This window comes from Phyllobates terribilis, unplaced genomic scaffold, assembly GCF_046119375.1.
Source record: "Phyllobates terribilis strain yellow unplaced genomic scaffold, ASM4611937v1 Scaffold_12__6_contigs__length_324123572, whole genome shotgun sequence".
Lineage (NCBI taxonomy): Eukaryota > Metazoa > Chordata > Amphibia > Anura > Dendrobatidae > Phyllobates > Phyllobates terribilis.
Genome location: NW_027362772.1, coordinates 225,887,557 through 225,912,461, shown reverse-complemented (window position 1 = coordinate 225,912,461; position 24,905 = coordinate 225,887,557).

Sequence of the window (24,905 nt, the reverse complement as noted above, 5' to 3'; positions counted from 1 at the left end):
ATAAACGCCGGAAAAATGACTAAGTCCAAAAAAAAAAATTTTTCCACTTTTTTCAATTTTACCCCCGTGGGATATATATTCTACCCACATACATTTGGAACTCTCCTGGGGTACCCTCACACATATTATTCCCTCATTTAGTGGATATTTTCACAAAAAAGTGAAATTTTCAAAAATCTAGAACATTGGCTGAAAACGACTAAGTATCAAAGACTCATTGGGCGAATCGCTCTTGAAGTGAAATCGGAACGCTCACTGACATTTCCCCTATCTGAAAGTCTGCAAACGCCGGAAAAATGACTAAGTCCAAAAAAAAAAAATTTTTTCAACTTTATTCAAATTTACCCCGTGGGATATATATTCTACCCACACACATTTGGAACTCTCCTGGGGTACCCTCACACATATTATTCCCTCATTTAGTGGATATTTTCACAAAAAAGAGAAATTTTCAAAAATCCAGAAAATTGGCTGAAAATGACTAAATATCAAGGATTCATTGGGCGAATCGCTCTGGAACTGAAATCGGAATGCTCACTGACATTTGCCCTATCTGAAAGTCTGATAAACGCCGGAAAAATGACTAAGTCCAAAAAAAAATTTTTTTCAATTTTACCCCCGTGGGATATATAATCTACCCACACACATTTGGAACTCTCCTGGGGTACCCTCACACTTATTATTCCCTCATTTAGTGGATATTTTCACAAAAAAGAGAAATTTTCAAAAATCCAGAAAATTGGCTGAAAACGACTAAATATCAAGGATTCATTGGGCGAATCGCTCTGGAACTGAAATCGGAATGCTCACTGACATTTGCCCTATCTGAAAGTCTGATAAACGCCGGAAAAATGACTAAGTCCAAAAAAAAAAATTTTTCAACTTTTTTCAATTTTACCCCCGTGGGATATATATTCTACCCACACACATTTGGAACTCTCCTGGGGTACCTTGACACATATTATTCCCTCATTTAGTGGATATTTTCACAAAAAAGAGAGATTTTCAAAAATCCAGAAAATTGGCTGAAAACAACTAAATATCAAGGACTCATTCGGCGAATCGCTCTGGAACTGAAATTGGAATGCTCACTGACATTTGCCCTATCTGAAAGTCTGTGAAACGCCGGAAAAATGACTAAGTCCAAAAAAAATTTTTTTTCAATTTTACCCCCGTGGGATATATATTCTACCCACACACATTTGGAACTCTCCTGGGGTACCCTCACACTTATTATTCCCTCATTTAGTGGATATTTTCACAAAAAAAGTGAAATTTTCAAAAATCCAGAAAATTGGCTGAAAACGACTAAATATCAAGGACTCATTGGGCGAATCGCTCTGGAACTGAAATTGGAACGCTCACTGACATGTGCCCTATCTGAAAGTCTGATCAACGCCGAAAAAATGACTAAGTCCAAAAAAAAAATTTTTTCAACTTGTTTCAAATTTGCCCCCGTGGGATATATATTCTACCCACACACATTTGGAACTCTCCTGGGGTACCATCACACATATTATTCCCTCATTTAGTGGATATTTTCACAAAAAAGAGAAATTTTCAAAAATCCAGAAAATTGGCTGAAAAAGACTAAATATCAAGGATTCATTGGGCGAATCGCTCTGGAATTGAAATCGGAATGCTCACAGACATTTGCCCTATCTGAAAGTCTGATAAACGCCGGAAAAATGACTAAGTCCAAAAAAAAATTTTTTTCAATTTTACCCCCGTGGGATATATAATCTACCCACACACATTTGGAACTCTCCTGGGGTACCCTCACACTTATTATTCCCTCATTTAGTGGATATTTTCACAAAAAAGAGAAATTTTCAAAAATCCAGAAAATTGGCTGAAAACGACTACATATCAAGGATTCATTGGGCGAATCGCTCTGGAACTGAAATCGGAATGCTCACTGACATTTGCCCTATCTGAAAGTCTGATAAACGCCGGAAAAATGACTAAGTCCAAAAAAAAAAATTTTTCCACTTTTTTCAATTTTACCCCCGTGGGATATATATTCTACCCACATACATTTGGAACTCTCCTGGGGTACCCTCACACATATTATTCCCTCATTTAGTGGATATTTTCACAAAAAAGTGAAATTTTCAAAAATCTAGAACATTGGCTGAAAACGACTAAGTATCAAAGACTCATTGGGCGAATCGCTCTTGAAGTGAAATCGGAACGCTCACTGACATTTCCCCTATCTGAAAGTCTGCAAACGCCGGAAAAATGACTAAGTCCAAAAAAAAAAAATTTTTTCAACTTTATTCAAATTTACCCCGTGGGATATATATTCTACCCACACACATTTGGAACTCTCCTGGGGTACCCTCACACATATTATTCCCTCATTTAGTGGATATTTTCACAAAAAAGAGAAATTTTCAAAAATCCAGAAAATTGGCTGAAAAAGACTAAATATCAAGGACTCATTTGGCGAATCGCTCTGGAACTGAAATTGGAATGCTCACTGACATTTGCCCTATCTGAAAGTCTGATAAACGCCGGAAAAATGACTAAGTCCAAAAAAAAAAATTTTTCAATTTTACCCCCGTGGGATATATAATCTACCCACACACATTTGGAACTCTCCTGGGGTACCCTCACACTTATTATTCCCTCATTTAGTGGATATTTTCACAAAAAAGAGAAATTTTCAAAAATCCAGAAAATTGGCTGAAAAAGACTAAATATCAAGGACTCATTTGGCGAATCGCTCTGGAACTGAAATTGGAATGCTCACTGACATTTGCCCTATCTGAAAGTCTGATAAACGCCGGAAAAATGACTAAGTCCAAAAAAAAATTTTTTTCAATTTTACCCCCGTGGGATATATAATCTACCCACACACATTTGGAACTCTCCTGGGGTACCCTCACACTTATTATTCCCTCATTTAGTGGATATTTTCACAAAAAAGAGAAATTTTCAAAAATCCAGAAAATTGGCTGAAAACGACTAAATATCAAGGATTCATTGGGCGAATCGCTCTGGAACTGAAATCGGAATGCTCACTGACATTTGCCCTATCTGAAAGTCTGATAAACGCCGGAAAAATGACTAAGTCCAAAAAAAAAAATTTTTCAACTTTTTTCAATTTTACCCCCGTGGGATATATATTCTACCCACACACATTTGGAACTCTCCTGGGGTACCTTGACACATATTATTCCCTCATTTAGTGGATATTTTCACAAAAAAGAGAAATTTTCAAAAATCCAGAAAATTGGCTGAAAACAACTAAATATCAAGGACTCATTCGGCGAATCGCTCTGGAACTGAAATTGGAATGCTCACTGACATTTGCCCTATCTGAAAGTCTGTGAAACGCCGGAAAAATGACTAAGTCCAAAAAAAATTTTTTTTCAATTTTACCCCCGTGGGATATATATTCTACCCACACACATTTGGAACTCTCCTGGGGTACCCTCACACTTATTATTCCCTCATTTAGTGGATATTTTCACAAAAAAAGTGAAATTTTCAAAAATCCAGAAAATTGGCTGAAAACGACTAAATATCAAGGACTCATTGGGCGAATCGCTCTGGAACTGAAATTGGAACGCTCACTGACATGTGCCCTATCTGAAAGTCTGATCAACGCCGAAAAAATGACTAAGTCCAAAAAAAAAATTTTTTCAACTTGTTTCAAATTTGCCCCCGTGGGATATATATTCTACCCACACACATTTGGAACTCTCCTGGGGTACCATCACACATATTATTCCCTCATTTAGTGGATATTTTCACAAAAAAGAGAAATTTTCAAAAATCCAGAAAATTGGCTGAAAAAGACTAAATATCAAGGATTCATTGGGCGAATCGCTCTGGAATTGAAATCGGAATGCTCACAGACATTTGCCCTATCTGAAAGTCTGATAAACGCCGGAAAAATGACTAAGTCCAAAAAAAAAAATTTTTCAACTTTTTTCAATTTTACCCCCGTGGGATATATATTCTACCCACACACATTTGGAACTCTCCTGGGGTACCTTGACACATATTATTCCCTCATTTAGTGGATATTTTCACAAAAAAGTGAAATTTTCAAAAATCCAGAAAATTGGCTGAAAAAGACTAAATATCAAGGACTCATTTGGCGAATCGCTCTGGAACTGAAATTGGAATGCTCACTGACATTTGCCCTATCTGAAAGTCTGATAAACGCCGGAAAAATGACTAAGTCCAAAAAAAAATTTTTTTCAATTTTACCCCCGTGGGATATATAATCTACCCACACACATTTGGAACTCTCCTGGGGTACCCTCACACTTAGTGGATATTTAGTGGATATTTTCACAAAAAAGAGAAATTTTCAAAAATCCAGAAAATTGGCTGAAAACGACTAAATATCAAGGATTCATTGGGCGAATCGCTCTGGAACTGAAATCGGAATGCTCACTGACATTTGCCCTATCTGAAAGTCTGATAAACGCCGGAAAAATGACTAAGTCCAAAAAAAAAAATTTTTCCACTTTTTTCAATTTTACCCCCGTGGGATATATATTCTACCCACATACATTTGGAACTCTCCTGGGGTACCCTCACACATATTATTCCCTCATTTAGTGGATATTTTCACAAAAAAGTGAAATTTTCAAAAATCTAGAACATTGGCTGAAAACGACTAAGTATCAAAGACTCATTGGGCGAATCGCTCTTGAAGTGAAATCGGAACGCTCACTGACATTTCCCCTATCTGAAAGTCTGCAAACGCCGGAAAAATGACTAAGTCCAAAAAAAAAAAATTTTTTCAACTTTATTCAAATTTACCCCGTGGGATATATATTCTACCCACACACATTTGGAACTCTCCTGGGGTACCCTCACACATATTATTCCCTCATTTAGTGGATATTTTCACAAAAAAGAGAAATTTTCAAAAATCCAGAAAATTGGCTGAAAATGACTAAATATCAAGGATTCATTGGGCGAATCGCTCTGGAACTGAAATCGGAATGCTCACTGACATTTGCCCTATCTGAAAGTCTGATAAACGCCGGAAAAATGACTAAGTCCAAAAAAAAAAATTTTTCAATTTTACCCCCGTGGGATATATAATCTACCCACACACATTTGGAACTCTCCTGGGGTACCCTCACACTTATTATTCCCTCATTTAGTGGATATTTTCACAAAAAAAGAGAAATTTTCAAAAATCCAGAAAATTGGCTGAAAAAGACTAAATATCAAGGACTCATTTGGCGAATCGCTCTGGAACTGAAATTGGAATGCTCACTGACATTTGCCCTATCTGAAAGTCTGATAAACGCCGGAAAAATGACTAAGTCCAAAAAAAAATTTTTTTCAATTTTACCCCCGTGGGATATATAATCTACCCACACACATTTGGAACTCTCCTGGGGTACCCTCACACTTATTATTCCCTCATTTAGTGGATATTTTCACAAAAAAGAGAAATTTTCAAAAATCCAGAAAATTGGCTGAAAACGACTAAATATCAAGGATTCATTGGGCGAATCGCTCTGGAACTGAAATCGGAATGCTCACTGACATTTGCCCTATCTGAAAGTCTGATAAACGCCGGAAAAATGACTAAGTCCAAAAAAAAAAATTTTTCAACTTTTTTCAATTTTACCCCCGTGGGATATATATTCTACCCACACACATTTGGAACTCTCCTGGGGTACCTTGACACATATTATTCCCTCATTTAGTGGATATTTTCACAAAAAAGAGAAATTTTCAAAAATCCAGAAAATTGGCTGAAAACAACTAAATATCAAGGACTCATTCGGCGAATCGCTCTGGAACTGAAATTGGAATGCTCACTGACATTTGCCCTATCTGAAAGTCTGTGAAACGCCGGAAAAATGACTAAGTCCAAAAAAATTTTTTTTTCAATTTTACCCCCGTGGGATATATATTCTACCCACACACATTTGGAACTCTCCTGGGGTACCCTCACACTTATTATTCCCTCATTTAGTGGATATTTTCACAAAAAAAGTGAAATTTTCAAAAATCCAGAAAATTGGCTGAAAACGACTAAATATCAAGGACTCATTGGGCGAATCGCTCTGGAACTGAAATTGGAACGCTCACTGACATGTGCCCTATCTGAAAGTCTGATCAACGCCGAAAAAATGACTAAGTCCAAAAAAAAAATTTTTTCAACTTGTTTCAAATTTGCCCCCGTGGGATATATATTCTACCCACACACATTTGGAACTCTCCTGGGGTACCATCACACATATTATTCCCTCATTTAGTGGATATTTTCACAAAAAAGAGAAATTTTCAAAAATCCAGAAAATTGGCTGAAAAAGACTAAATATCAAGGACTCATTTGGCGAATCGCTCTGGAACTGAAATTGGAATGCTCACTGACATTTGCCCTATCTGAAAGTCTGATAAACGCCGGAAAAATGACTAAGTCCAAAAAAAAATTTTTTTCAATTTTACCCCCGTGGGATATATAATCTACCCACACACATTTGGAACTCTCCTGGGGTACCCTCACACTTATTATTCCCTCATTTAGTGGATATTTTCACAAAAAAGAGAAATTTTCAAAAATCCAGAAAATTGGCTGAAAACGACTAAATATCAAGGATTCATTGGGCGAATCGCTCTGGAACTGAAATCGGAATGCTCACTGACATTTGCCCTATCTGAAAGTCTGATAAACGCCGGAAAAATGACTAAGTCCAAAAAAAAAAATTTTTCCACTTTTTTCAATTTTACCCCCGTGGGATATATATTCTACCCACATACATTTGGAACTCTCCTGGGGTACCCTCACACATATTATTCCCTCATTTAGTGGATATTTTCACAAAAAAGTGAAATTTTCAAAAATCTAGAACATTGGCTGAAAACGACTAAGTATCAAAGACTCATTGGGCGAATCGCTCTTGAAGTGAAATCGGAACGCTCACTGACATTTCCCCTATCTGAAAGTCTGCAAACGCCGGAAAAATGACTAAGTCCAAAAAAAAAAAATTTTTTCAACTTTATTCAAATTTACCCCGTGGGATATATATTCTACCCACACACATTTGGAACTCTCCTGGGGTACCCTCACACATATTATTCCCTCATTTAGTGGATATTTTCACAAAAAAGAGAAATTTTCAAAAATCCAGAAAATTGGCTGAAAATGACTAAATATCAAGGATTCATTGGGCGAATCGCTCTGGAACTGAAATCGGAATGCTCACTGACATTTGCCCTATCTGAAAGTCTGATAAACGCCGGAAAAATGACTAAGTCCAAAAAAAAAAATTTTTCAATTTTACCCCCGTGGGATATATAATCTACCCACACACATTTGGAACTCTCCTGGGGTACCCTCACACTTATTATTCCCTCATTTAGTGGATATTTTCACAAAAAAAGAGAAATTTTCAAAAATCCAGAAAATTGGCTGAAAAAGACTAAATATCAAGGACTCATTTGGCGAATCGCTCTGGAACTGAAATCGGAATGCTCACTGACATTTGCCCTATCTGAAAGTCTGATAAACGCCGGAAAAATGACTAAGTCCAAAAAAAAAAATTTTTCAACTTTTTTCAATTTTACCCCCGTGGGATATATATTCTACCCACACACATTTGGAACTCTCCTGGGGTACCTTGACACATATTATTCCCTCATTTAGTGGATATTTTCACAAAAAAGAGAAATTTTCAAAAATCCAGAAAATTGGCTGAAAACAACTAAATATCAAGGACTCATTCGGCGAATCGCTCTGGAACTGAAATTGGAATGCTCACTGACATTTGCCCTATCTGAAAGTCTGTGAAACGCCGGAAAAATGACTAAGTCCAAAAAAAATTTTTTTTCAATTTTACCCCCGTGGGATATATATTCTACCCACACACATTTGGAACTCTCCTGGGGTACCCTCACACTTATTATTCCCTCATTTAGTGGATATTTTCACAAAAAAAGTGAAATTTTCAAAAATCCAGAAAATTGGCTGAAAACGACTAAATATCAAGGACTCATTGGGCGAATCGCTCTGGAACTGAAATTGGAACGCTCACTGACATGTGCCCTATCTGAAAGTCTGATCAACGCCGAAAAAATGACTAAGTCCAAAAAAAAAATTTTTTCAACTTGTTTCAAATTTGCCCCCGTGGGATATATATTCTACCCACACACATTTGGAACTCTCCTGGGGTACCATCACACATATTATTCCCTCATTTAGTGGATATTTTCACAAAAAAGAGAAATTTTCAAAAATCCAGAAAATTGGCTGAAAAAGACTAAATATCAAGGATTCATTGGGCGAATCGCTCTGGAATTGAAATCGGAATGCTCACAGACATTTGCCCTATCTGAAAGTCTGATAAACGCCGGAAAAATGACTAAGTCCAAAAAAAAAAATTTTTCAACTTTTTTCAATTTTACCCCCGTGGGATATATATTCTACCCACACACATTTGGAACTCTCCTGGGGTACCTTGACACATATTATTCCCTCATTTAGTGGATATTTTCACAAAAAAGTGAAATTTTCAAAAATCCAGAAAATTGGCTGAAAACGACTAAATATCAAGGACTCATTCGGCGAATCGCTCTGGAACTGAAATTGGAATGCTCACTGACATTTGCCCTATCTGAAAGTCTGATAAACGCCGGAAAAATGACTAAGTCCAAAAAAAATTTTTTTTCAATTTTACCCCCGTGGGATATATATTCTACCCACACACATTTGGAACTCTCCTGGGGTACCCTCACACTTATTATTCCCTCATTTAGTGGATATTTTCACAAAAAAAGTGAAATTTTCAAAAATCCAGAAAATTGGCTGAAAACGACTAAATATCAAGGACTCATTGGGCGAATCGCTCTGGAACTGAAATTGGAACGCTCACTGACATGTGCCCTATCTGAAAGTCTGATCAACGCCGAAAAAATGACTAAGTCCAAAAAAAAAATTTTTTCAACTTGTTTCAAATTTGCCCGCGTGGGATATATATTCTACCCACACACATTTGGAACTCTCCTGGGGTACCCTCACACATATTATTCCCTCATTTAGTGGATATTTTCACAAAAAAGAGAAATTTTCAAAAATCCAGAAAATTGGCTGAAAACGACTAAATATCAAGGACTCATTGGGCGAATCGCTCTGGAACTGAAATTGGAACGCTCACTGACATTTGCCCTATCTGAAAGTCTGATCAACGCCAGAAAAATGACTAAGTCCAAAAAAAAAAAATGTTTTCAACTTTTTTCAATTTTACCCCCGTGGGATATATATTCTACCCACATACATTTGGAACTCTCCTGGGGTACCCTCACACATATTATTCCCTCATTTAGTGGATATTTTCACAAAAAAGTGAAATTTTCAAAAATCCAGAACATTGGCTGAAAACGACTAAGTATCAAAGACTCATTGGGCGAATCGCTCTTGAAGTGAAATCGGAACGCTCACTGACATTTCCCCTATCTGAAAGTCTGCAAACGCCGGAAAAATGACTAAGTCCAAAAAAAAAAAATTTTTTCAACTTTATTCAAATTTACCCTGTGGGATATATATTCTACCCACACACATTTGGAACTCTCCTGGGGTACCCTCACACATATTATTCCCTCATTTAGTGGATATTTTCACAAAAAAGAGAAATTTTCAAAAATCCAGAAAATTGGCTGAAAACGACTAAATATCAAGGATTCATTGGGCGAATCGCTCTGGAACTGAAATCTGAATGCTCACTGACATTTGCCCTATCTGAAAGTCTGATAAACGCCGGAAAAATGACTAAGTCCAAAAAAAAAAATTTTTCAACTTTTTTCAATTTTACCCCCGTGGGATATATATTCTACCCACACACATTTGGAACTCTCCTGGGGTACCTTGGCACATATTATTCCCTCATTTAGTGGATATTTTCACAAAAAAGTGAAATTTTCAAAAATTCAGAAAATTGGCTGAAAAAGACTAAATATCAAGGACTCATTTGGCGAATCGCTCTGGAACTGAAAATCGGAATGCTCACTGACATTTGCCCTATCTGAAAGTCTGATAAACGCCGGAAAAATGACTAAGTCCAAAAATAAAATGTTTTCAACTTGTTTCAATTTTACCCCCGTGGGATATATATTCTACCCACACACATTTGGAACTCTCCTGGGGTACCCTCACACTTATTATTCCCTCATTTAGTGGATATTTTCACAAAAAAAGTGAAATTTTCAAAAATCCAGAAAATTGGCTGAAAACGACTAAATATCAAGGACTCATTAGGCGAATCGCTCTGGAACTGAAATTGGAACGCTCACTGACATGTGCCCTATCTGAACGTCTGATCAACGCCGAAAAAATGACTAAGTCCAAAAAAAAAATTTTTTCAACTTATTTCAAATTTGCCCGCGTGGGATATATATTCTACCCACACACATTTGGAACTCTCCTGGGGTACCCTCACACATATTATTCCCTCATTTAGTGGATATTTTCCCAAAAAAGAGACATTTTCAAAAATCCAGAAAATTGGCTGAAAACGACTAAATATCAAGGACTCATTGGGCGAATCGCTCTGGAACTGAAATTGGAATGCTCACAGACATTTGCCCTATCTGAAAGTCTGATAAACGCCGGAAAAATGACTAAGTCCAAAAAAAAAAATTTTTCAACTTTTTTCAATTTTACCCCCGTGGGATATATATTCTACCCACACACATTTGGAACTCTCCTTGGGTACCTTGACACATATTATTCCCTCATTTAGTGGATATTTTCACAAAAAAGTGAAATTTTCAAAAATCCAGAAAATTGGCTGAAAACGACTAAATATCAAGGACTCATTCGGCGAATCGCTCTGGAACTGAAATCGTAACACTCACTGACATTTGCCCTATCTGAAAGTCTGATAAACGCCGGAAAAATGACTAAGACCAAAAAAAAATTTTTATTCAACTTTTTTCAATTTTACCCCCGTGGGATATATATTCTACCCACACACATTTGGAACTCTCCTGGGGTACCTTGACACATATTATTCCCTCATTTAGTGGATATTTTCACAAAAAAATGAAATTTTCAAAAATCCAAAATATTGGCTGAAAACGACTAAATATCAAGGAATCATTCGGCGAATCGCTCTGGAACTGAAATTGGAATCCTCACTGACATTTGCCCTATCTGAAAGTCTGATAAACGCCGGAAAAATGACTAAGTCCAAAAAAAAATTTTTTTCAATTTTACCCCCGTGGGATATATAATCTACCCACACACATTTGGAACTCTCCTGGGGTACCCTCACACTTATTATTCCCTCATTTAGTGGATATTTTCACAAAAAAGAGAAATTTTCAAAAATCCAGAAAATTGGCTGAAAACAACTAAATATCAAGGATTCATTGGGCGAATCGCTCTGGAACTGAAATCGGAATGCTCACTGACATTTGCCCTATCTGAAAGTCTGATAAACGCCGGAAAAATGACTAAGCCCAAAAAAAAAATGTTTTCAACTTTTTTCAATTTTACCCCCGTGGGATATATATTCTACCCACACACATTTGGAACTCTCCTGGGGTACCCTCACACTTATTATTCCCTCATTTAGTGGATATTTTCACAAAAAAAGTGAAATTTTCAAAAATCCAGAAAATTGGCTGAAAACGACTAAATATCAAGGACTCATTGGGCGAATCGCTCTGGAACTGAAATTGGAACGCTCACTGACATTTGCCCTATCTGAAAGTCTGATCAACGCCAGAAAAATGACTAAGTCCAAAAAAAAAAAATGTTTTCAACTTTTTTCAATTTTACCCCCGTGGGATATATATTCTACCCACATACATTTGGAACTCTCCTGGGGTACCCTCACACATATTATTCCCTCATTTAGTGGATATTTTCACAAAAAAGTGAAATTTTCAAAAATCCAGAACATTGGCTGAAAACGACTAAGTATCAAAGACTCATTGGGCGAATCGCTCTTGAAGTGAAATCGGAACGCTCACTGACATTTCCCCTATCTGAAAGTCTGCAAACGCCGGAAAAATGACTAAGTCCAAAAAAAAAAATTTTTCAACTTTTTTCAATTTTACCCCCGTGGGATATATATTCTACCCACACACATTTGGAACTCTCCTGGGGTACCTTGACACATATTATTCCCTCATTTAGTGGATATTTTCACAAAAAAGAGAAATTTTCAAAAATCCAGAAAATTGGCTGAAAACAACTAAATATCAAGGATTCATTGGGCGAATCGCTCTGGAACTGAAATGGGAATGCTCACTGACATTTGCCCTATCTGAAAGTCTGATAAACGCCGGAAAAATGACTAAGTCCAAAAAAAAAATGTTTTCAACTTGTTTCAATTTTACCCCCGTGGGATATATATTCTACCCACACACATTTGGAACTCTCCTGGGGTACCCTCAAACTTATTATTCCCTCATTTAGTGGATATTTTCACAAAAAAAGTGAAATTTTCAAAAATCCAGAAAATTGGCTGAAAACGACTAAATATCAAGGACTCATTAGGCAAATCGCTCTGGAACTGAAATTGGAACGCTCACTGACATTTGCAATATCTGAAAGTCTGATCAACGCCAAAAAAATGACTAAGTCCAAAAACAAATTTTTTTCAACTTGTTTCAAATTTGCCCCCGTGGGATATATATTCTACCCACATACATTTGGAACTCTGCTGGGGTACCCTCACACATATTATTCCCTCATTTAGTGGATATTTTCACAAAAAAGAGAAATTTTCAAAAATCCAGAAAATTGGCTGAAAAAGACTAAATATCAAGGACTCATTTGGCGAATCGCTCTGGAACTGAAATCGTAACACTCACTGACATTTGCCCTATCTGAAAGTCTGATAAACGCCGGAAAAATGACTAAGACCAAAAAAAAAATTTTATTCAACTTTTTTCAATTTTACCCCCGTGGGATATATATTCTACCCACACACATTTGGAACTCTCCTGGGGTACCTTGACACATATTATTCCCTCATTTAGTGGATATTTTCACAAAAAATGAAATTTTCAAAAATCCAAAATATTGGCTGAAAACGACTAAATATCAAGGACTCATTGCGCGAATCGCTCTGGAACTGAAACCGGAATGCTCACTGACATTTCCCCTATCTGAAAGTCTGATAAACGCCAGAAAAATGACTAAGTCCAAAAAAAAAAAATGTTTTCAACTTTTTTCAATTTTACCCCCGTGGGATATATATTCTACCCACACACATTTGGAAATCTCCTGGGGTACCCTCAACACATATTATTCCCTCATTTAGTGGATATTTTCACAAAAAAGTGAAATTTTCAAAAATCCAGAACATTGGCTGAAAACGACTAAATTTCAAGGATTCATTGGGCGAATCGCTCTGGAACTGAAATCGGAACGCTCACTGACATTTGTCCTATCTGAAAGTCTGATAAACGCCGGAAAAATGACTAAGTCCAAAAAAAAAATGTTTTTAACTTTTTTCTGTTTTACCCCTGTGGGATATATATTCTATCCACTCACATTAGGAACTCTCCTGGGGTACCCTCACACTTATTATTCCCTCATTTAGTGGATATTTTCACAAAAAAGTGAAATTTTCAAAAATATAGAAAATTGGCAGAAAACGACTAAATATCAAGGACTCATTGGGCGAATCGCTCTGGAACTGAAATCGGAACACTCACTGACATTTGCCCTATCTGAAAGTCTGATAAACGCCGAAAAAATGACTAAGTCCAAAAAAAAAATTTTTTCAACTTGTTTCAAATTTGCCCCCGTGGGATATATATTCTACCCACCTACATTTGCAACTCTCCTGGGGTACCCTCACACATATTATTCCCTCATTTAGTGAATATTTTCACAAAAAAGAGAAATTTTCAAAGATCCAGAAAATTGGCTGAAAATGACTAAATATCAAGGATTCATTGGGCGAATCGCTCTGGAACTGAAATCGGAACGCTCACTGACATTTGCCCTATCTGAAAGTCTGATAAACGCCGGAAAAATGACTAAGTCCAAAAAAAAAAATTTTTCAACTTTTTTCAATTTTACCCCCTTGGGATATATATTCTACCCACACACATTTGGAACTCTCCTGGGGTACCTTGAGACATATTATTCCCTCATTTAGTGGATATTTTCAAAAAAAAGTGAAATTTTCAAAAATCCAGAAAATTGGCTGAAAACGACTAAATATCAAGGACTCATTCGGCGAATCGCTCTGGAACTGAAATCGTAACACTCACTGACATTTGCCCTATCTGAAAGTCTGATAAACGCCGGAAAAATGACTAAGACCAAAAAAAAAATTTTATTCAACTTTTTTCAATTTTACCCCCGTGGGATATATATTCTACCCACACACATTTGGAACTCTCCTGGGGTACCTTGACACATATTATTCCCTCATTTAGTGGATATTTTCACAAAAAAATAAATTTTCAAAAATCCAAAATATTGGCTGAAAACGACTAAATATCAAGGACTCATTGCGCGAATCGCTCTGGAACTGAAACCGGAATGCTCACTGACATTTCCCCTATCTGAAAGTCTGATAAACGCCAGAAAAATGACTAAGTCCAAAAAAAAAAAATGTTTTCAACTTTTTTCAATTTTACCTCCGTGGGATATATATTCTACCCACACACATTTGGAACTCTCCTGGGGTACCCTCACACATATTATTCCCTCATTTAGTGGATATTTTCACAAAAAAGTGAAATTTTCAAAAATCCAGAACATTGGCTGAAAACGACTAAATATCAAGGATTCATTGGGCGAATCGCTCTGGAACTGAAATCGGAACGCTCACTGTCATTTGCCCTATCTGAAAGTCTGATAAACGCCGGAAAAATGACTAAGTCCAAAAAAAAAATGTTTTTAACTTTTTTCTGTTTTACCCCTGTGGGATATATATTCTATCCACACACATTAGGAACTTTCCTGGGGTACCCTCACACTTATTATTCCCTCATTTAGTGGATATTTTCACAAAAAAGTGAAATTTTCAAAAATATAGAAAATTGGCAGAAAACGACTAAATATCAAGGACTCATTGGGCTAATCGCTCTGGAACTGAAATCGGAACGCTCACTGACATTTGCCCTATCTGAAAGTCTGATAAACGCCGGAAAAATGACTAAGTCCAAAAAAAAAATGTTTTCAACTTTTTTCAATTTTACCCCCGTGGGATATATATTCTACCCACACACATTTGGAACTCTCCTGGGGTACCTTGACACATATTATTCCCTCATTTAGTGGATATTTTCACAAAAAAGTGAAATTTTCAAAAATCCACAAAATTGGCTGAAAACGACTAAATATCAAGGACTCATTGGGCGAATCGCTCTGGAACTGACACCGGAATGCTCACTGACATTTGCCCTATCTGAAAGTTTGATAAACGCCAGAAAAATGACTAAGTCCAAAAAAAAAAAATGCTTTCAACTTTTTTCAATTTTACCCCCGTGGGATATATATTCTACCCACACACATTTGGAACTCTCGTGGGGTACCCTCACACATATTATTCCCTCATTTAGTGGATATTTTCACAAAATTGAAATTTTCAAAAATCCAGAAAATTGGCTGAAAACGACTAAATATCAAGGACTCATTTGGCGAATCGCTCTGGAACTGAAATTGGAATGCTCAGTGACATTTGCCCTATCTGAAAGTCTGATAAACGCCGGAAAAATGACTAAGTCCAAAAATAAATGTTTTTAACTTTTTTCTATTTTACCCCCGTGGGATATATATTCTATCCACACACATTAGGAACTCTCCTGGGGTACCCTCACACTTATTATTCCCTCATTTAGTGGATATTTTCGCAAAAAAAGTGAAATTTTCAAAAATCCAGAAAATTGGCTGAAAATGACTAAATATCAAGGACTCATTCGGTGAATCGCTCTGGAACTGAAATTGGAATGCTCACTGACATTTGCCCTATCTGAAAGTCTGATAAACGTTGGAAAAATGACTAAGTCCAAAAAAAAAATGTTTTCAACTTTTTTCAATTTTACCCCCGTGGGATATATATTCTACCCACAAACATTTGGAACTCTCCTGGGGTACCCTCACACATATTATTCCCTCATTTAGTGGATATTTTCACAAAAAAGAGAAATTTTCAAAAATCCAGAAAATTGGCTGAAAACGACTAAATATCAAGGACTCATTGGGCGAATCGCTCTATAACTGAAATCGGAATGCTGACTGACATTTCCCCTATCTGAAAGTCTGATAAACGCCAGAGAAATGACTAAGTCCAAAAAAAAAAATGTTTCAACTTTTTTTAATTTTACCCCCGTGGGATATATATTCTACCCACACACATTTGGAACTCTCCTGGGGTACCCTCACACATATTATTCCCTCATTTAGTGGATATTTTCACAAAAAAGTGAAATTTTCAAAAATCCAGAAAATTGGCTGAAAACGACTAAATAACAAGGACTCATTGGGCGAATCGCTCTGGAACTGAAATTGGAATGCTCACTGACATTTGCCCTATCTGAAAGTATGATAAACACCGGAAAAATGACTAAGTCCAAAAAAAATATTTTTTCAACTTTTTTCAATTTTACCCCCGTGGGATATATATTCTACCCACACACATTTGGAACTTTCCTGGGGTACCCTCACACATATTATTCCCTCAATTAGTGGATATTTTCACAAAAAAGTGAAATTTTCATAAATCCAGAAAATTGGCTGAAAACGACTAAATATCAAGGACTCATTGGGCGAATCGCTCTGGAACTGAAATCGGAACGCTCACTGACATTTGCCCTATCTGAAAGTCGGAGAAACGCTGGAAAAATGACTAAGTCCAAAAAAATATTTTTTTAAACTTTTTTCAATTTTACCCCCGTGGGATATATATTCTACCCCAACACATTAGGAACTCTCCTGGGGTACCCTCACACATATTATTCCCTCATTTAGTGGATATTTTCACAAAAAAGTGAAATTTTCAAAAATCCAAAATATTGGCTGAAAACGTCTAAATATCAAGGACTCATTGGGCGAATCGCTCTGGAACTGAAATCGGAATGCTCACTGTCATTTGCCCTATCTGAAAGTCTGATAAACGCAGGAAAAATGACTAAGTCCAAAAAAAAAATTTTTTCAACTTTTTTCAATTTTACCCCCGTGGGATATATATTCTACCCACACACATTTGGAACTCTCCTGGAGTACCCTCACACATATTATTCCCTCATTTAGTGGATATTTTCACAAAAAAGTGAAATTTTCAAAAATCCAGAAAATTGGCTGAAAACGACTAAATATCAAGGACTCATTGGGCGAATCGCTCTGGAACTGAAATCGGAACGCTCACTGACATTTGCCCTATCTGAAAGTCTGATAAACGCCGGAAAAATGACAGTCCAAAAATTATTATTTTTCAACTTTTTTCAATTTTACCCCCGTGGGATATATATTCTACCCACACACATTTGGAACTCTCCTGGGGTACCCTCACACATATTATTCCCTCATTTAGTGGATATTTTCACAAAAAAGTGAAATTTTCAAAAATCCAGAAAATTGGCTGAAAACGACTAAATATCAAGGACTCAATGGGCGAATGGCTCTGGAACTGAAATCAGAACGCTCACTGACATTTGGCCTATCTGAAAGTCTGATAAATGCCGGAAAAATGACTAAGTCCAAAAAAAATATTTTTTCAACTTTTTTCAATTTTACCCCCGTGGGATATATATTCTACCCACATACATTTGGAACTCTCCTGGGGTACCCTCACACATTTTATTCCCTCATTTAGTGGATATTTTCACAAAAAAGTGAAATTTTCAAAAATCCAGAAAATTGGCTGAAAACGACTAAATAACAAGGACTCATTGGGCGAATCGCTCTGGAACTGAAATTGGAATGCTCACTGACATTTGCCCTATCTGAAAGTATGATAAACACCGGAAAAATGACTAAGTCCAAAAAAAATATTTTTTCAACTTTTTTCAATTTTACCCCCGTGGGATATATATTCTACCCACACACATTTGGAACTCTCCTGGGGTACCCTCACACATATTATTCCCTCATTTAGTGGATATTTTCACAAAAAAGTGAAATTTTCATAAATCCAGAAAATTGGCTGAAAATGACTAAATATCAAGGACTCATTGGGCGAATCGCTCTGGAACTGAAATCGGAACGCTCACTGACATTTGCCCTATCTGCAAGTCGGAGAAACGCTGGAAAAATGACTAAGTCCAAAAAAATATTTTTTTAAACTTTTTTCAATTTTACCCCCGTGGGATATATATTCTACCCCAACACATTAGGAACTCTCCTGGGGTTCCCTCACACATATTATTCCCTCATTTAGTGGATATTTTCACAAAAAAGTGAAATTTTCAAAAATCCAAAGTATTGGCTGAAAACGTCTAAATATCAAGGACTCATTGGGCGAATCGCTCTGGAACTGAAATCGGAATGCTCACTGTCATTTGCCCTATCTGAAAGTCTGATAAACGCAGGAAAAATGACTAAGTCGAAAAAAAAATTTTTTTCAACTTTTTTCAATTTTACCCCCGTGGGATATATATTCTACCCACACACATTTGGATCTCTCCTGGGGTACCCTCACACATATTATTCCCTCATTTAGTGGATATTTTCACAAAAAAGTGAAATTTTCAAAAATCCAGAAAATTGGCTGAAAACGACTAAATATCAAGGACTCATTGGGCGAATCGCTCTGGAACTGAAATCGGAACGCTCACTGACATTTGCCCTATCTGAAAGTCTGATAAACACCGGAAAAATGACTAAGTGCAAAAAAAAATTTTTTAAACTTTTTTCAATTTTACCCCTGTGGGATATATATTCTACCCACACACATTTGGAACTCTCCTGGAGTACCCTCACACATATTATTCCCTCATTTAGTGGATATTTTCACAAAAAAGTGAAATTTTCAAAAATCCAGAAAATTGGCTGAAAACGACTAAATATCAAGGACTCATTGGGCGAATCGCTCTGGAACTGAAATCGGAACGCTCACTGACATTTGACCTATCTGAAAGTCTGAGAAACGCCGGAAAAATGACAGTCCAAAAATTATTATTTTTCAACTTTTTTCAATTTTACCCCCGTGGGATATATATTCTACCCACACACATTTGGAACTCTCCTGGGGTTCCCTCACACATATTATTCCATCATTTAGTGGATATTTTCACAAAAAAGTGAAATTTTCAAAAATCCAGAAAATTGGCTGAAAACGACTAAATATCAAGGACTCATTGGGCGAATCGCTCTGGAAATGAAATCGGAACGCTCACTGACATTTGCCCTATCTGAAAGTATGATAAACACCGGAAAAATGACTAAGTCCAAAAAAAATATTTTTTCAACTTTTTTCAATTTTACCCCCGTGGGATGTATATTCTACCCACACACATTGGAACTCTCCTGGGGTACCCTCAACACATATTATTCCCTCATTTAGTGGATATTTTCACAAAAAAGTGAAATTTTCAAAAATCCACAAAATTGGCAGAAAACGACTAAATATCAAGGACTCAATGGGCGAATGGCTCTGGAACTGAAATCGGAACGCTCACTGACATTTGCACTATCTGAAAGTCTGATAAACGCCGGAAAAATGACTAAGTCCAAAAAAAATATTTTTTCAACTTTTTTCAATTTTACCCCCGTGGGATATATATTCTACCCACACACATTTGGAACTCTCCTGGGGTACCCTCACACATATTATTCCATCATTTAGTGGATATTTTCACAAAATAGTGAAATTTTCAAAAATCTAAAAAATTGGCTGAAAACGACTAAATAACAAGGACTCATTGGGCGAATCGCTCTGGAACTGAAATTGGAATGCTCACTGACATTTGCCCTATCTGAAAGTCTGATAAACACCGGAAAAATGACTAAGTCCAAAAAAAATATTTTTTCAACTTTTTTCAATTTTACCCCCGTGGGATATATATTCTACCCACACACATTTGGAACTCTCCTGGGGTTCCCTCACACATATTATTCCATCATTTAGTGGATATTTTCACAAAAAAGTGAAATTTTCAAAAATCCAGAAAATTGGCTGAAAACGACTAAATATCAAGGACTCATTGGGCGAATCGCTCTATAACTGAAATCGGAACGCTCACTGACATTTGCCCTATCTGAAAGTCTGATAAACGCCGGAAAAATGAGAGTCCAAAAATTATTATTTTTCAACTTTTTTCAATTTTACCTCCGTGGGATATATATTCTACCCACACACAGTTGGAACTCTCCTGGGGTTCCCTCACACATATTATTCCATCATTTAGTGGATATTTTCACAAAAAAGTGAAATTTTCAAAAATCCAGAAAATTGGCTGAAAACGACTAAATATCAAGGACTCATTGGGCGAATCGCTCTATAACTGAAATCGGAATGCTGACTGACATTTCCCCTATCTGAAAGTCTGATAAACGCCAGAGAAATGACTAAGTCCAAAAAAAAAAATGTTTCAACTTTTTTTAATTTTACCCCCGTGGGATATATATTCTACCCACACACATTTGGAACTCTCCTGGGGTACCCTCACACATATTATTCCCTCATTTAGTGGATATTTTCACAAAAAAGTGAAATTTTCAAAAATCCAGAAAATTGGCTGAAAACGACTAAATAACAAGGACTCATTGGGCGAATCGCTCTGGAACTGAAATTGGAATGCTCACTGACATTTGCCCTATCTGAAAGTATGATAAACACCGGAAAAATGACTAAGTCCAAAAAAAATATTTTTTCAACTTTTTTCAATTTTACCCCCGTGGGATATATATTCTACCCACACACATTTGGAACTTTCCTGGGGTACCCTCACACATATTATTCCCTCAATTAGTGGATATTTTCACAAAAAAGTGAAATTTTCATAAATCCAGAAAATTGGCTGAAAACGACTAAATATCAAGGACTCATTGGGCGAATCGCTCTGGAACTGAAATCGGAACGCTCACTGACATTTGCCCTATCTGCAAGTCGGAGAAACGCTGGAAAAATGACTAAGTCCAAAAAAATATTTTTTTAAACTTTTTTCAATTTTACCCCCGTGGGATATATATTCTACCCCAACACATTAGGAACTCTCCTGGGGTTCCCTCACACATATTATTCCCTCATTTAGTGGATATTTTCACAAAAAAGTGAAATTTTCAAAAATCCAAAGTATTGGCTGAAAACGTCTAAATATCAAGGACTCATTGGGCGAATCGCTCTGGAACTGAAATCGGAATGCTCACTGTCATTTGCCCTATCTGAAAGTCTGATAAACGCAGGAAAAATGACTAAGTCGAAAAAAAAATTTTTTTCAACTTTTTTCAATTTTACCCCCGTGGGATATATATTCTACCCACACACATTTGGATCTCTCCTGGGGTACCCTCACACATATTATTCCCTCATTTAGTGGATATTTTCACAAAAAAGTGAAATTTTCAAAAATCCAGAAAATTGGCTGAAAACGACTAAATATCAAGGACTCATTGGGCGAATCGCTCTGGAACTGAAATCGGAACGCTCACTGACATTTGCCCTATCTGAAAGTCTGATAAACACCGGAAAAATGACTAAGTGCAAAAAAAAATTTTTTAAACTTTTTTCAATTTTACCCCTGTGGGATATATATTCTACCCACACACATTTGGAACTCTCCTGGAGTACCCTCACACATATTATTCCCTCATTTAGTGGATATTTTCACAAAAAAGTGAAATTTTCAAAAATCCAGAAAATTGGCTGAAAACGACTAAATATCAAGGACTCATTGGGCGAATCGCTCTGGAACTGAAATCGGAACGCTCACTGACATTTGACCTATCTGAAAGTCTGAGAAACGCCGGAAAAATGACAGTCCAAAAATTATTATTTTTCAACTTTTTTCAATTTTACCCCCGTGGGATATATATTCTACCCACACACATTTGGAACTCTCCTGGGGTTCCCTCACACATATTATTCCATCATTTAGTGGATATTTTCACAAAAAAGTGAAATTTTCAAAAATCCAGAAAATTGGCTGAAAACGACTAAATATCAAGGACTCATTGGGCGAATCGCTCTGGAAATGAAATCGGAACGCTCACTGACATTTGCCCTATCTGAAAGTATGATAAACACCGGAAAAATGACTAAGTCCAAAAAAAATATTTTTTCAACTTTTTTCAATTTTACCCCCGTGGGATGTATATTCTACCCACACACATTGGAACTCTCCTGGGGTACCCTCAACACATATTATTCCCTCATTTAGTGGATATTTTCACAAAAAAGTGAAATTTTCAAAAATCCACAAAATTGGCAGAAAACGACTAAATATCAAGGACTCAATGGGCGAATGGCTCTGGAACTGAAATCGGAACGCTCACTGACATTTGCACTATCTGAAAGTCTGATAAACGCCGGAAAAATGACTAAGTCCAAAAAAAATATTTTTTCAACTTTTTTCAATTTTACCCCCGTGGGATATATATTCTACCCACACACATTTGGAACTCTCCTGGGGTACCCTCACACATATTATTCCATCATTTAGTGGATATTTTCACAAAATAGTGAAATTTTCAAAAATCTAAAAAATTGGCTGAAAACGACTAAATAACAAGGACTCATTGGGCGAATCGCTCTGGAACTGAAATTGGAATGCTCACTGACATTTGCCCTATCTGAAAGTCTGATAAACACCGGAAAAATGACTAAGTCCAAAAAAAATATTTTTTCAACTTTTTTCAATTTTACCCCCGTGGGATATATATTCTACCCACACACATTTGGAACTCTCCTGGGGTTCCCTCACACATATTATTCCATCATTTAGTGGATATTTTCACAAAAAAGTGAAATTTTCAAAAATCCAGAAAATTGGCTGAAAACGACTAAATATCAAGGACTCATTGGGCGAATCGCTCTATAACTGAAATCGGAACGCTCACTGACATTTGCCCTATCTGAAAGTCTGATAAACGCCGGAAAAATGAGAGTCCAAAAATTATTATTTTTCAACTTTTTTCAATTTTACCTCCGTGGGATATATATTCTACCCACACACAGTTGGAACTCTCCTGGGGTTCCCTCACACATATTATTCCATCATTTAGTGGATATTTTCACAAAAAAGTGAAATTTTCAAAAATCCAGAAAATTGGCTGAAAACGACTAAATATCAAGGACTCATTGGGCGAATCGATCTGGAACTGAAATCGGAACGCTCACTGACATTTGGCCTATCTGAAAGTCTGATAAACGCCGGAAAAATGACTAAGTCCCAAAAAAAAATTTTTTCAACTTTTTTCAATTTTAACCCCGTGGGATGTATATTCTACCCACACACATTGGAACTCTCCTGGGGTACCCTCACACATATTATTCCCTCATTTAGTGGATATTTTCACAAAAAAGTGAAATTTTCAAAAATCCACAAAATTGGCAGAAAACGACTAAATATCAAGGACTCAATGGGCGAATGGCTCTGGAACTGAAATCGGAACGCTCACTGACATTTGCACTATCTGAAAGTCTGATAAACGCCGGAAAAATGACTAAGTCCAAAAAAAATATTTTTTCAACTTTTTTCAATTTTACCCCCGTGGGATATAAATTCTACCCACACACATTTGGAACTCTCCTGGGGTACCCTCACACATATTATTCCATCATTTAGTGGATATTTTCACAAAATAGTGAAATTTTCAAAAATCTAAAAAATTGGCTGAAAACGACTAAATAACAAGGACTCATTGGGCGAATCGCTCTGGAACTGAAATTGGAATGCTCACTGACATTTGCCCTATCTGAAAATATGATAAACACCGGAAAAATGACTAAGTGCAAAAAAAAATTTTTTTAAACTTTTTTCAATTTTACCCCCATGGGATATATATTCTACCCACAAACATTTGGAACTCTCCTGGGGTACCCTCACACATATTATTCCCTCATTTAGTGGATATTTTCACAAAAAAGAGAAATTTTCAAAAATCCAGAAAATTGGCTGAAAACGACTAAATATCAAGGACTCATTGGGCGAATCGCTCTGGAACTGAAATCGGAACGCTCACTGACATTTGCCCTATCTGAAAGTCTGATAAACACCGGAAAAATGACTAAGTGCAAAAAAAAATTTTTTCAACTTTTTTCAATTTTACCCCTGTGGGATATATATTCTACCCACACACATTTGGAACTCTCCTGGAGTACCCTCACACATATTATTCCCTCATTTAGTGGATATTTTCACAAAAATGTGAAATTTTCAAAAATCCAGAAAATTGGCTGAAAACGACTAAATATCAAGGACTCATTGGGCGAATCACTCTGGAACTGAAATCGGAACGCTCACTGACATTTGCCCTATCTGAAAGTCTGATAAACGCCGGAAAAATGACAGTCCAAAAATTATTATTTTTCAACTTTTTTCAATTTTACCCCCGTGGGATATATATTCTACCCACACACATTTGGAACTCTCCTGGGTTTCCCTCACACATATTATTCCATCATTTAGTGGATATTTTCACAAAAAAGTGAAATTTTCAAAAATCCAGAAAATTGGCTGAAAACGACTAAATATCAAGGACTCATTGGGCGAATCGCTCTGGAAATGAAATCGGAACGCTCACTGACATTTGCCCTATCTGAAAGTATGATAAACACCGGAAAAATGACTAAGTCCAAAAAAAAAATGTTTTCAACTTTTTTCAATTTTACCCCCGTGGGATATATATTCTACCCACACACATTTGGAACTCTCCTGGGGTACCCTCACACATATTATTCCCTCATTTAGTGGATATTTTCACAAAAAAGTGAAATTTTCAAAAATCCAGAAAATTGGCTGAAAACGACTAAACATCAAGGACTCATTGGGCGAATGACTCTGGAACT